The sequence below is a fragment of the Vidua chalybeata genome, chromosome 1, assembly GCF_026979565.1.
Source record: "Vidua chalybeata isolate OUT-0048 chromosome 1, bVidCha1 merged haplotype, whole genome shotgun sequence".
Taxonomy (NCBI): domain Eukaryota; kingdom Metazoa; phylum Chordata; class Aves; order Passeriformes; family Viduidae; genus Vidua; species Vidua chalybeata.
Window position 1 is genome coordinate 18,390,015 of NC_071530.1, and position 11,431 is coordinate 18,401,445.

At 40.9% G+C, this 11,431-nt stretch overlaps 1 long non-coding RNA gene across 1 annotated transcript; it reads right to left on the reverse strand.

Moving 5' to 3' along the window:
* Nucleotides 1-6,976: 6,976 nt before the first annotated feature.
* Nucleotides 6,977-10,159, reverse strand: LOC128797195 (uncharacterized). Its single transcript, XR_008434046.1, has 3 exons — nucleotides 9,980-10,159; nucleotides 9,773-9,823; nucleotides 6,977-7,811 (listed from the first exon to the last, which is right to left on the reverse strand). It is a non-coding gene; the product is annotated as an uncharacterized LOC128797195 (long non-coding RNA).
* Nucleotides 10,160-11,431: the final 1,272 nt, after the last annotated feature.

Sequence of the window (11,431 nt, forward strand, 5' to 3'; positions counted from 1 at the left end):
ATCTTCCTCACATATGGATGTTTGTACACTATGTGGTTGTGAAAGCAACTGTCGCAGTTTGTTTGCTGCTTCAGTCAGCAAGCTTTTCCTGTCAGCTCTGATCAATGCTTTTCTTCCTTCATTTCCACTGGTGACCTCTCACTGAGGTTCTGTGATCTTGACCTGGCAGTGCTGAGACTGCTGAAGCTCTTTTACTTGTCCTTAGTCCATGTTGGGAACTCACCTCTTGCAGTTATTACGGTCTTCAAGCAGATCCCATTTTTGAAGATGACCCTGTATCCTCTCAAAATTATCAGTTTATGCTGAGCACTCCAGCTCAGTGTGCAAACTGGGGGGACAGTGCTGCTCTCCAGGCTCTGCTGCTGCTCGTGGCTCTGCCATCTGTCCGTGGGGCAGGGATGAAGCCTCAGCAGACACAGCATGTGAGAACCTCATGGGTGTCATCATTTTTCACAGCCTTCTGGAGAGATAGCAAAGTCATTTTGGTTTTACAAGTGACAGCAGAGGTACAGAGCCACTGCACTCCAAATCCTTAAAGATATTTAAACAACTACTCTCTGTATAGGTGCTGGCTCCAAGTAGACATCACCTGTCTGATGCAGGTTCTGCAGATCCTTCCTGCCAGCATGGGCTTCATTTTCTTTTATTTGTGAAAGGAGGAAAATATTTGTTTCAGAGTGTAAGACTTCAATCTTAGAGGTTACATGGGTGTTGTTAGGACCTGGTAATTTTACTGTTATGGAATAATGGGGAATTTTCCTTGTAAGGCCAGGCGCTGTGGTTCAGAAAACTTTCACCGGCCTAACAAAGTAGAAACATTTACAGGCCTCATCAGGAGTAAGTAATAACTTTAATGGAGCAGTTAATTAGTTCTGCTCTTTTCAGATGGGATCATTAGAATTTAATGAGAATTAATAATTTCATAAAGCATGGAAATATATTGCCCCAAGCAAAATACGGCAACACACATTTCACAGATAGCTATTTTAAATGAATACAGTGACATTTTCTCATACTGTTGGATGATCTATAATGTTTTTATGTAGTAACTCAAAATAAAGTATTAGGATTGCATTATAAAGTATGTTACTGTTTCAAGATACCAAGTCCCCATTGTTTATGAATAGGAATATAAACCTAAATACAGCGATGTAAATGCAATTTTTTATCACTGTTGGCTTTTTTCTTGAACATTTAAAGACAAAGAAACATCACTGTAAAGCAGCAGAATTCCTTTGCCATGTGCTGCAATCTCTTGTGTCAGTGTTATCACACTACCTATTGATTAAAACAAGCACATTAATAGTTTGAGAATAAGATGTCATAAAAGCAAGACAGAAAATATTCATAAAACATATATTTGGGGTATTTTAGTTGGACATAATAAGTAATGTAACAAATATTATGTCTTGCAACATAATAAGTAATGTAACAAACAACAAATAAGTATTCCATATAGGGGGATTTTTTTAGTCTAGTGTTTTATTAAATTATTATCTATAGTTTTTGGGGCATAAAAAGAAGCCATTTCTCACTTCCAGATTCTGGGCCAGTTTAAATTAACCTGACTTCCACTGATATTCATGAGGTTTTACCAATGTCCATGGGTGAAGAATGGGGCCCAAACACTTTAATAAAGACTTTGGAAGTTGCAGAAAAGAAGGAAGGAAATTCCTTCTGTATATGCTATAACTGCTGATGTGTCTTTTTCACAGAATTTTTCCTTTGCTGCTTGAACATATGGATGACATCCTTTATTGTATTCATTGCAAATTGAAATAGTTGATCAATAAACCCAAATTTGATGGATGTTATGCACTGTTCCTCTGAACATGGCCTGAACTTGCAGGCTAAACAAACATAGCATAAAATGGAGGCAGCCAAAAAAAGGTGTTGATCCTGTCCAGCCCCCACCCCTGTGGTGTGATGTAACATATGTACATCCAACACAATGAAATCAACATAAAGATGGTGCCATGGGGCAGACATGCAGACTTGCATAGTTTCTAGTCTTATTCCTGAAAGAATTAAAACTTGGACTAAACATGTCAGAGTGAGTAAGAGCAGTAGATCTCCCCTGCCACTGGGGCTAGGCTGTGGTACCCTATCATTAGAACACTGTTTGTGGGGAAATCTGAATTCCTCATGCTGTAGCAAAACCTAGCCAAAGCACAGACAGATCAAACTATTCAGCTTTTCATCATGGTCCAACCCATTTCATTTTTCAAAACTGCAGAGCAGTAAAATGAAGCATTCTTTCTTGTTGGCTCTTCAGAGAGAAAAAAAAAAAAAAAAAAGGCAAGAGAAAACGCTGGCTCAAACTTCAAATGCATAATACATCTCCCATCACAGATGTGAAAGAAAATTACCTACCAGATCTTTTTTCAGTAGGAGTTTCTATTTAAAGTGAAACATGTGATCATTACGGTATTTCAACAGTTAGATGAAAAACTGCTGCAATATATACATATATGTATATGTATACAAAATTCTGCAAGAGAGGGCTACTTGAAGTAAGCATTCCAAGTACTGGCCATCCAAATATGCAACAAACTACATTCTGCTTCTCTTAATTTTTCTTATTAACTATTTTAGATTTAAGACTATGATGCATTTTTTCTCAGCTTCTTTTTCATCTTCCAAGCATGATGTTTTCTATTCCTATAATGACTGCTATAATCTGTTCTGTTCCTATAATGATTCTACTGCAGCAGCACTGAGGCCCTAGTGGCTGGAAATCGAGAGCTACTGTTTCTGTATAAAAAAAAGAGAACCTCCTCCAGAAAGCTGGCAAATATACAAGAATATAGAGAGGGGACATGTGGGCACAACAGAGCAGGGAAGACATTGCAGCGGCACCGCTTGTTGTACGTGCAGATGTGAGGGGTGAGGTTTGATTTGATTACTGCTCAGTAATCACTGGGTGGGGAGTTGAACAGGCACAGGATGTGGCAGCATCTTAAAGGCCCTGGGGTCTGATGCCAGCTGGTACCTGTGAGCAGCACTCAGAGGACCCTGCCCACTGCTCCCACTGCTTCCTCTCCCATGCTGGATCATGTGCTGGAGGTAGCCCAGGTTTGGCAGCAAATGGTCTTTTTCCATTCCTGTTCTGAAAGAATTTTCCCCTGCTCTCCCTAAGCAAGTGGGAAGGTAAGGGAAGGAGGAGGCATCATGTCTAGGGCCTCAGTTACTCCTGAGTTACATTTCTACCTGCTTTGGAGGCATTGGTGCCATGAAATGACCATGCATTCCCTGTGGGAGGGCAAGCAATGGAAAACTCCCTGCTCTTGCTTGCAGGTAGCCAGCAGCCTTACACTGCTTCTCCTGACTGGCTCTGCTAGAGACATTCCTGGTCTTTTCCTTTTGAAGTCTGCCTTACACCTGTCTCCATCTTGACAGGGGTCAGGGCCATGAGAACAATTGCTTTTCACTCACATAATGGGTCTTTCCTCAAAATAACAAGCAAAGAAAATGAATGGCAATAACAGCTTTCCTAACCCAGATCTTCTATGTTGTTTGAATGTTGGTTTAGGCATTAATTAGAGAGAAATGAACATCATCAGTTCTACACTTGATCTTATATCTTATGATCTAAAAACTAGCTACTTGATCCCGTCAGATGATTAGTATGTTGTTGCTGTATTTTATTAATTATTGATGCCAAAGTTTTGTTTTCAGCATTTACAAATCCTTGTAGTCAATTAACAGTAAATGAAAAAGTTTCAGTTTGGTGAGAGCTAGTGTATTTATATTTACTAAGCAGTTTATTACCATATGCTGAATATGTTTGTACTTATGTATTGCACCTACAAACTCCATTAAAAGAACATTAAAGCTGCAAAGTGTAGTACTATGAAATTGGGAAATGATGGTGTTTTCCTGTGCAAATTTAAAACTCCAGAGAAATCAGACCTACAGGTTAGCTGTCTGGACACTGTATACAGTGCATGAGGAGAGGCAAATCCTCCAAGTGGTATTTATAGTAACTCATGGTCTGCAAGCCACCTACATTCACTAACTGGGGGTGCAAGAGACAGGGCTCCATCTGAAATGTGACTCTCTCCAGAAGTGAAGCACCTATCTGTGGTCAGGAAGGAGCCTCCTTGGTGTGTGCAGGACCTGCAGCCTAGTCTGTGCTCCTTTCCCAGGGGAGACAGGCATCAGGACAGTCTCCTAGGGAAAGGTGTGTTGCTGAGGAAAACTCCTGCACTGCGGTGAGATTTCTATTTACTTCAGGGAGAGTGTAACACCCTGGCTGCCACAGGGATGCTTATGCATTGTGAGTATGATTGTAACTGGATAAATGTAGGAATGTTACAGGAGTGGCTGACAGACTTGAGGGCTCCCTTTGGCACCACCTCCACTGCTGGGTATGAGATGCACTCTTGGCCACTTTCTGTGGCTCAGTGGATCTTCACTTCTTTGCTCAACTTCAGCACAACCTCAGAATTAAGGGGTTAAATGCACCCCCACAGATTTGCCCTGTCGATGGGATCTAGGAGTGTTTGAACTCCCTTCCGTGTGTGGAGAAGTAGTCTAAGACTGCTGTTCCTGTGCAAGTCCTCAGTGAGGAAACAATTTTATAGAAGGGATTACTGCTGCTAACTGCAGGGGCATCATAAAACCAGTGATCCCTGCCCCACCTCTGGAAAGGGAGGCTGGAGGTAGAGAGAGAGTTGCAGACAGTGCACACCAAAAGGATGCAGGTACTGCAGCCCAAGGGAAGAGAGGAGCTGCCATGAGCAGTGAGAGAGAAGAACTGCCCATGTCCTCTGTGCACTTATCTAGCAGAGGGCTAAGGACTGTTTGCTCTTTATTGAAAGTTGAAATGGATTAATTTATTTGAAGAAAGGCTGGGAAGGCAGGCAGAAAGCTCACAAACACAGACCTGGTTTGACCTTGTCTGTTGTCCTGTTGTTCCTCATTCTGGATGGCGCAGTCCTCATTCTGGGGCTACTGTTCATATGAGCAAAGAAAAGCTTCACAGTGAGCAAAATTCCTGCTGTTTCAACCAATGGAGCTACAGTGATAGCCTTTTCCTTGCAATGGGTTCATTGGAAGGTTTTTGCCTGCTGCAATGGCTAGAAATTATTGAACTTGATTAAAGTTCCTGGGACTGGGAGCCATGTAAATAATAGAGGATTCAGGAAGCACTTTAAAATGCTGTTTTCACATGCACATAAATCCCATTTAGCAGTATTTTTGTCAAACTGCTCCTTTATGTGATGTTCCATATGTGATGGCATAGGAGCCAAGCCTAAAATTTATTCTTTAATGTATTTCAACCTCAACTTCTGTCTGAGTTCTTTAGCTGGTGTGAATTCATGTAGCTCCTTTGGCTTTAGAGATGTGATGATTTACACCAGCTGAAAAGAGGTTCCCTCTTTCTAATGTCATTTCCTTGGGTCTTTTTCATGTGGTATTTTCCTGTCATTTCATTCTTCATTCTTTTCCAAGAATCTTAAATGTTTCACTGTAAACATTAAAAATCCACTTGTGTCTTTGGCATCCATTATAACAATAGAACTTGTTTTTACATCTCTCGGTGGTACAATATAGAGGCATTGCCAAAAGCTATCCACTATCATTACAAACATGGGAATGGAAGACATATATAAACATAGAACTGTAACCCCTTTCTCGAATAAGAGTTTATAATAGCAACAGTGAACTTGACCCAATGCATTTCCTGTAGGGATAAGGTGACCTGCAGGGGTTAATGGCCCGTGGCTTTGCCTTGGGCTATCATCTCACCCAGCCAGTGATTAATCCTGGAGAAATGCCCTTTGCTCCCATCATTATCCCTTAAATGGAACCTTTAGAATTCAAAATGATTTTGGAATGGAATTTACCACTGCCCTGCACTCCATTCATTGCAAGGAACTTTACTGTAACTGCATGTCACACTTGCATAAATAACCTTCAGAGGGGAAAAAAAGAAAAAGAAAGATGAAAAGACTGGCCCAGAAAAAGGAATAAAACTCCAGTGCAGGCTACCACTGCTGGTAATATTCCAACAGCAGGGTGATTCTATAACAGGAGGCTAAAGCTGCTGCAGCAAGTGGAGGTAAAAGAGTCCAAAAGTATTTGATGTTTATAGGAATTTTCCTGTGCAAGCATTAACTGTACCATACTTTCAGGCAACAATGTGTTATGGTTTTTGTTTTGTTTATTTAGCTGCTTCCCAGGCATATTCTTGACAAACTAGGTTTTCTTAATAAACTTAGGATGGCAAGGTGCCTGCACTGGCAACACATGTTCTGAAGAGCTGCTGAAGGAACTGGTTATTCCTCTGGACAAGCAAAGTGCAAGAGACTGTGAGTGTTGAGGTATTGTTCTGCTTCAAAGCCAGAAAGCTTCGGTTCATCTGCTGACCTCTCTTGCAGTTCTTTTGTTTGCAAATTGTATCTGTTAGCTGAGCAGCTCAGGTACAGCATATTGCTTAAATTTTATTCCTGAGAATGGAGTAAAATCTGTGGTAGTAAAGCAATCAGTGACCTCAATCATGCCTATACTCCCCTCTTAATCCATCTGATGTAGGCTTCATGCCTGGCTATATTAAGGCACACATGCCTAGTACACAATTGTAGAAACAATTTAATTGTAGAAACATTTAATTGTAGAAACAATTAAATCCACTTACTGTTTTTTATCTTTTTATAGGCACGAGTTTCCTCATACACTGTTTTAATCAAGGAATGTTTCAGACAGGAGGATATTCAGCATCATATCATATTGGTTGCTGGACAACCAATTTAGCATAACTCTACCATTAATACACTGGTGACAAAAGTCTGCAATGCCATTCTTACAGTCCCCTGTGTCATATGTACTGGTCACATGCACACATCAGTAAGAAGCATATTCCTAATGTAGTTGGACTAATTTTATGTGTGGAGCCATGTAACCTGTTACATGAAATGACTCTGGTGGTAGTGGTCACCCAATGTATGGCTTTATTTTGATCCTAGTAAAGGCCATTTTTTATTCCGTAGCATCTTGCACACTTTTTTTTTTACTTTATCGTGGATCAACCTCAAGCAAGACAAGCTATAGTTACTGCACAGTTGAAATATTCTCTGGCTGGTTCAGGGTTAACAGAGTTTGGGATGGTCTCCAATAAGCTTCTCACTCTTCCTCTGATGTGTGGACAGCATGCAGCAGAGTGAAGCAGGGCTGTCCCACTCCTGGGCCTGGCTCCTGGACACTGTCCCTGTGTGGTACTTGTCTGCCAGAAGCTGCTGACTGCACCATAGAGCAACTCCTAAGCAGATATGGCTGTGGTCTCCTCTTGCTCTTTCAATGAGTGAACCCAAATCATGATTTTGATGGAAACTGGCCTTCCACACTGTACCAGCATTCCCTGCAGATGGTATCAGGAGTGGTTTCTGATAAATACAGGTGATGGTGTGGCTCTTCTCTGCACCCTTAGGTTGCTTGCTGAGCAAGCTGTGATGCACTTTGCCTGGTCTCTGGACTGCGTGGAGCTCTGGTCTCAAACCCATGAATAAAACTTTCTGGATCAGTGGCTGAAGGTAGTCATAGGTAGAAGGTCAGCAATGGAGGAACACACACACTGAACAGTTCTAGCACTTGAAGCCTAGACTTTCATATTCTTAGGGTTTAGTTTTTAAAATATTCTCCAGCCCCTCTACTCCTGCAGTAGCCAGAAAAAGCTGTGTTGTTGTGCCGTGGCTTTCTGTGGCTGCTGGGCCACCTAGCAGTGCCAGAAGCTCAGTTCCCAGGTCTGGGACCAGGACTTTCAGGTTCTTTGCTGTCAAAGTTTCTGCTCTGCACGGTGCCAGTCAGATCTAACATAAAGGAAAACAATACAAATGTGATTCTTTGGCTTGCTGGCCTTCTTTCTTGATGACAATCTCATCAACCTCTCTTGTATCTCACTCCCCAGTCATGGTGTCTCAACTAAATTCTAAAGTGACTGCAGGATGTGGAAAGATGCAAGACCTCTCAGGATACTGTTGGAGAGCTGTATTAACCAGAGAATGCAAATATGGACCCTGGAGCTACCTCTCACTGACCAACTCCCTCATGTTTTGAAATATTTTCCCCATGCTTTCCTTAAATTTTCTTTATATTTCAAAATCAAGCTAAACCTCTCACTATGTTTTGATAAGCTGCCTATTAAGTGGGCACTAATTGTACACAGAGATTTAGCATTAATCATGTAAAGTAACATGGGAAAGGAAGAGAAAACCAGGACAAAACCAGTTTGTTTGTTTGTTTGTTTGGGTTTTCCCCATGATGCTGGAAAAAGGCATTAAATATTTTGGGAATATTTGATTTTTTAAAATGAGATTTTTCTTCCATCTTATTTTTCATCAAGACTGTATACATTATACAATAATATTTTGTATTATCAATGCTTATATCAATGCTTATAAGATTTTTTGAGAAGTCTTTGTTTCTTTGTTAAGAGAAAGCAGCTGCTGAGCATCAGAGATTCCTAATATATATTTTTAGCAATGCCAGGTATCAGAATAGATGCTACATGTATTCATATACATAAGTGAATTGAAAGAGGAGGGGTGCATGTCTTTATTTTTGGGAGTAGCTTTAGTTCTGGAAATTAGAAGAAAAAAGCTTACAGTTAAATTTTTAAAGTGTTGCATCTGTTAAGAAAAAAAGGAATTTTGTCTGAAAATGAGTGTTCTGATTCTAGTTTATTGGGAAGGAGAAAGAGTAATAAATTGTATCATGTTTACAAGCACCTGTGCAAAGTGTTGCCATATGTGTAAAACCTCAGGGCATGTGGGGCCATACCATAGTTGGGACACCCATCCCTCCTTCTGTTTTTTTGGAGGAAGGAAGTGTCTTGTTCCTATCTTGGGACTGGGAGAGGCAGTCTGGGATGGGACCAGTGTTATCACCATTGCTATAACATCAGGATTATCTAAATCAGACTTGTGTCATATTTTTTTACTTAAAGACAATGAAATTCCTTGTTGGTTTCATGTCTTTCTTCTTTTCTTGCAATGCTACCAGCTATGAGAAAACATTTAAAACAACATATGCCCGAAAATAATTCATTATGAATTCTGTTAAATTCTACTAACTGTTTTCATTTTACCAGTCTTAGAGCCATGTTTCATTGTGTGTTTGGAGGGAATCAGGCACCACAAAACATGAAACCTGAAAGAGACCTCTACATTTTATTAGGGTATAAATAATGGTAATAATTTGATGGAGCTCCTTGAATAACACAACAACAGAGTGGGGTTTGGTTTACAGCATCATACCATGCCTTGTCTGTAGAGCTTGTGCTGCAGATTGCTTTCCTGCAGATTGGCTCCTGCCAGTGAGAAGGTCATAAATGCCCACCTTAATCACTGGACCCCCCTAATTTAATCCCCATCTAGGGCACCATGTACTTTTTAAGATGCAGCTTGTAGAACTTTAAAGAGTGGAAAATATGTTCTTATTAAGGTGTAGTTGAGGCTGTCATGTGCCAGTGCAGGGGCTGGTCCCAACCGTGTTAATCGTAATGGAGCAAACAACAGCCCAGTAAAGGCTTCACTCTGCTGAAACACTGGACTGTCCAGGACTCGTCTAAAATTCCTTTTGTTTCATAAAATAATTTCCATCTGTTTAAAACAAGGCCAGGGAAGGGAGAGAAACTACAAAATTTCTTAAAACAAGAAACCAGAAATTTTTGTCAACTGTAATTATTTTTTAAAGTAAGTATTGTTTCCAATTAGCTCCATAGGTTGGATTGTATGGCACATGGATGGGTGTGAACTTCAAGCATACTTACTCTGTCTCCTCCTGCCTCTGCTCACAAGGAATTCAAATACAAAATATCACTCTGGGAAAATAAAATTGAAAACTTAATTGGTTGACTAATATTTTGCCCTTTCACTTCCAGCACTGTATCTAATCATCGTGACATTTAGCTAAGGGGATGCATTAAGAGATATGTTGCTTTTGCTGGTGCAATCAAATAGGCTGCTTTCTAAATCACCTGGTAGACAGCCTTTCCACTGGCAATATAATGTCTCTGTGCTCATTCCCTGGTACAGAGGTCCCTAATCCCAACAGAAGGGGACAGGGACATGCAGTGAAGCTGTGCACCAGAGATCACTTCAGTGCATCCCCATAGCTAGTGACCACGTGTATTCCCCAGACAACATTTTCAACAGGAGAAGGGCAAATGGCCTTCTGGAGTAATCCTTATTTGCAGAGATTTGAGTGCAGCTGTCAAGGAAGGGCAGCAGAGACGGTATTGTTCCACAGAGACTTGTGGCATCATAGCCATGTTGCAGCCATTTATCATCAGCCTCTGTCATTCCCAAACCAGGGCCTCTCACATGATAACACAGAGTGCCACTGCTCCTTTACTGACTTGGTCCCTGGTTAATCAGTTTGTTCAGGTTTTGAATGCTGTATTCAAGCATATTTTTAACAATGAAAAGCTCTCTGTGCAAAAAGAAAGGTCCTACGTATTTGAGTCACATTCTTTTCTCTCCAATCATTTCAGGTTTTGTGTCACTTGATTTGTACTAGCTGTGGCTCATTATTAGAAGTATTTGTCAGTGTGGGCACTAAGGCACGCACAGCCCTACATGTGAAATTTAATTATGGGCATGGGAATTTCCTATCCATTCCCTTGAAATATTGTTGCTTAAAACTTGATAGAGTGAAGGTTTTGCAAATTGAAAGAGAGAACCATGAAGGAAGATAGACAGAGGAATAGACAGAGGGGTCCAGAGATGCCTGATGTCTGGGGATTGAAGAAAAAAGCCAGGTTCCCTTAGGAGCAGTGAATGACCTCGGAGCCATTGGAACAGAGAAAAAAGAAGACACCCTGAAGGCACTGATGGATACAGGATAGAGCCTGATGACAAACACTGAGGGACGGATCCTTGAACTGGATCAAGAGAGAAAAAAGGGCTTGGAGGGGAGAAAGAAAGAAGGCTAGGGTTAGATGGAGTCTTCTGTCCAGAGGACCTTTAAATCAGAGATTGTGAGCAGAGAATGCACGTGCTGATATTACAGTGCAAGGTACTCGGAAAAGCTATGGGATAAAATTGACATAATTTTTATTTCATAGATTGCTCCATCTCTCCTATCTCACTAGGAAGATTTGAGCAAATGCTGAGCCCTGGTCACTAGTGCACAGGTGAGCAGGACAGAAGGATTTTGCCTCCTGCAAATGAAGCCATTTGCTGGGAAACCTCCTGCTCATGCAGTGATGCTGTTTGTATCTTTGCTTGAGAAGAGCTTTATACAAGATGGAGAAATCTTTCTTTACAGGTGGGCAAGTGACATCTTCATTGTTACTCATGACTCTCTAGAGACAGGGATTCTATTAAGCATTTACTAAGTATTCAGGGCCTCTAACTGCAAAATCCAATGATGCTGCAGAACTTTGCTTCATCTTTTGAAATCTCATTTAAGTAAAAGAAACTCCTGT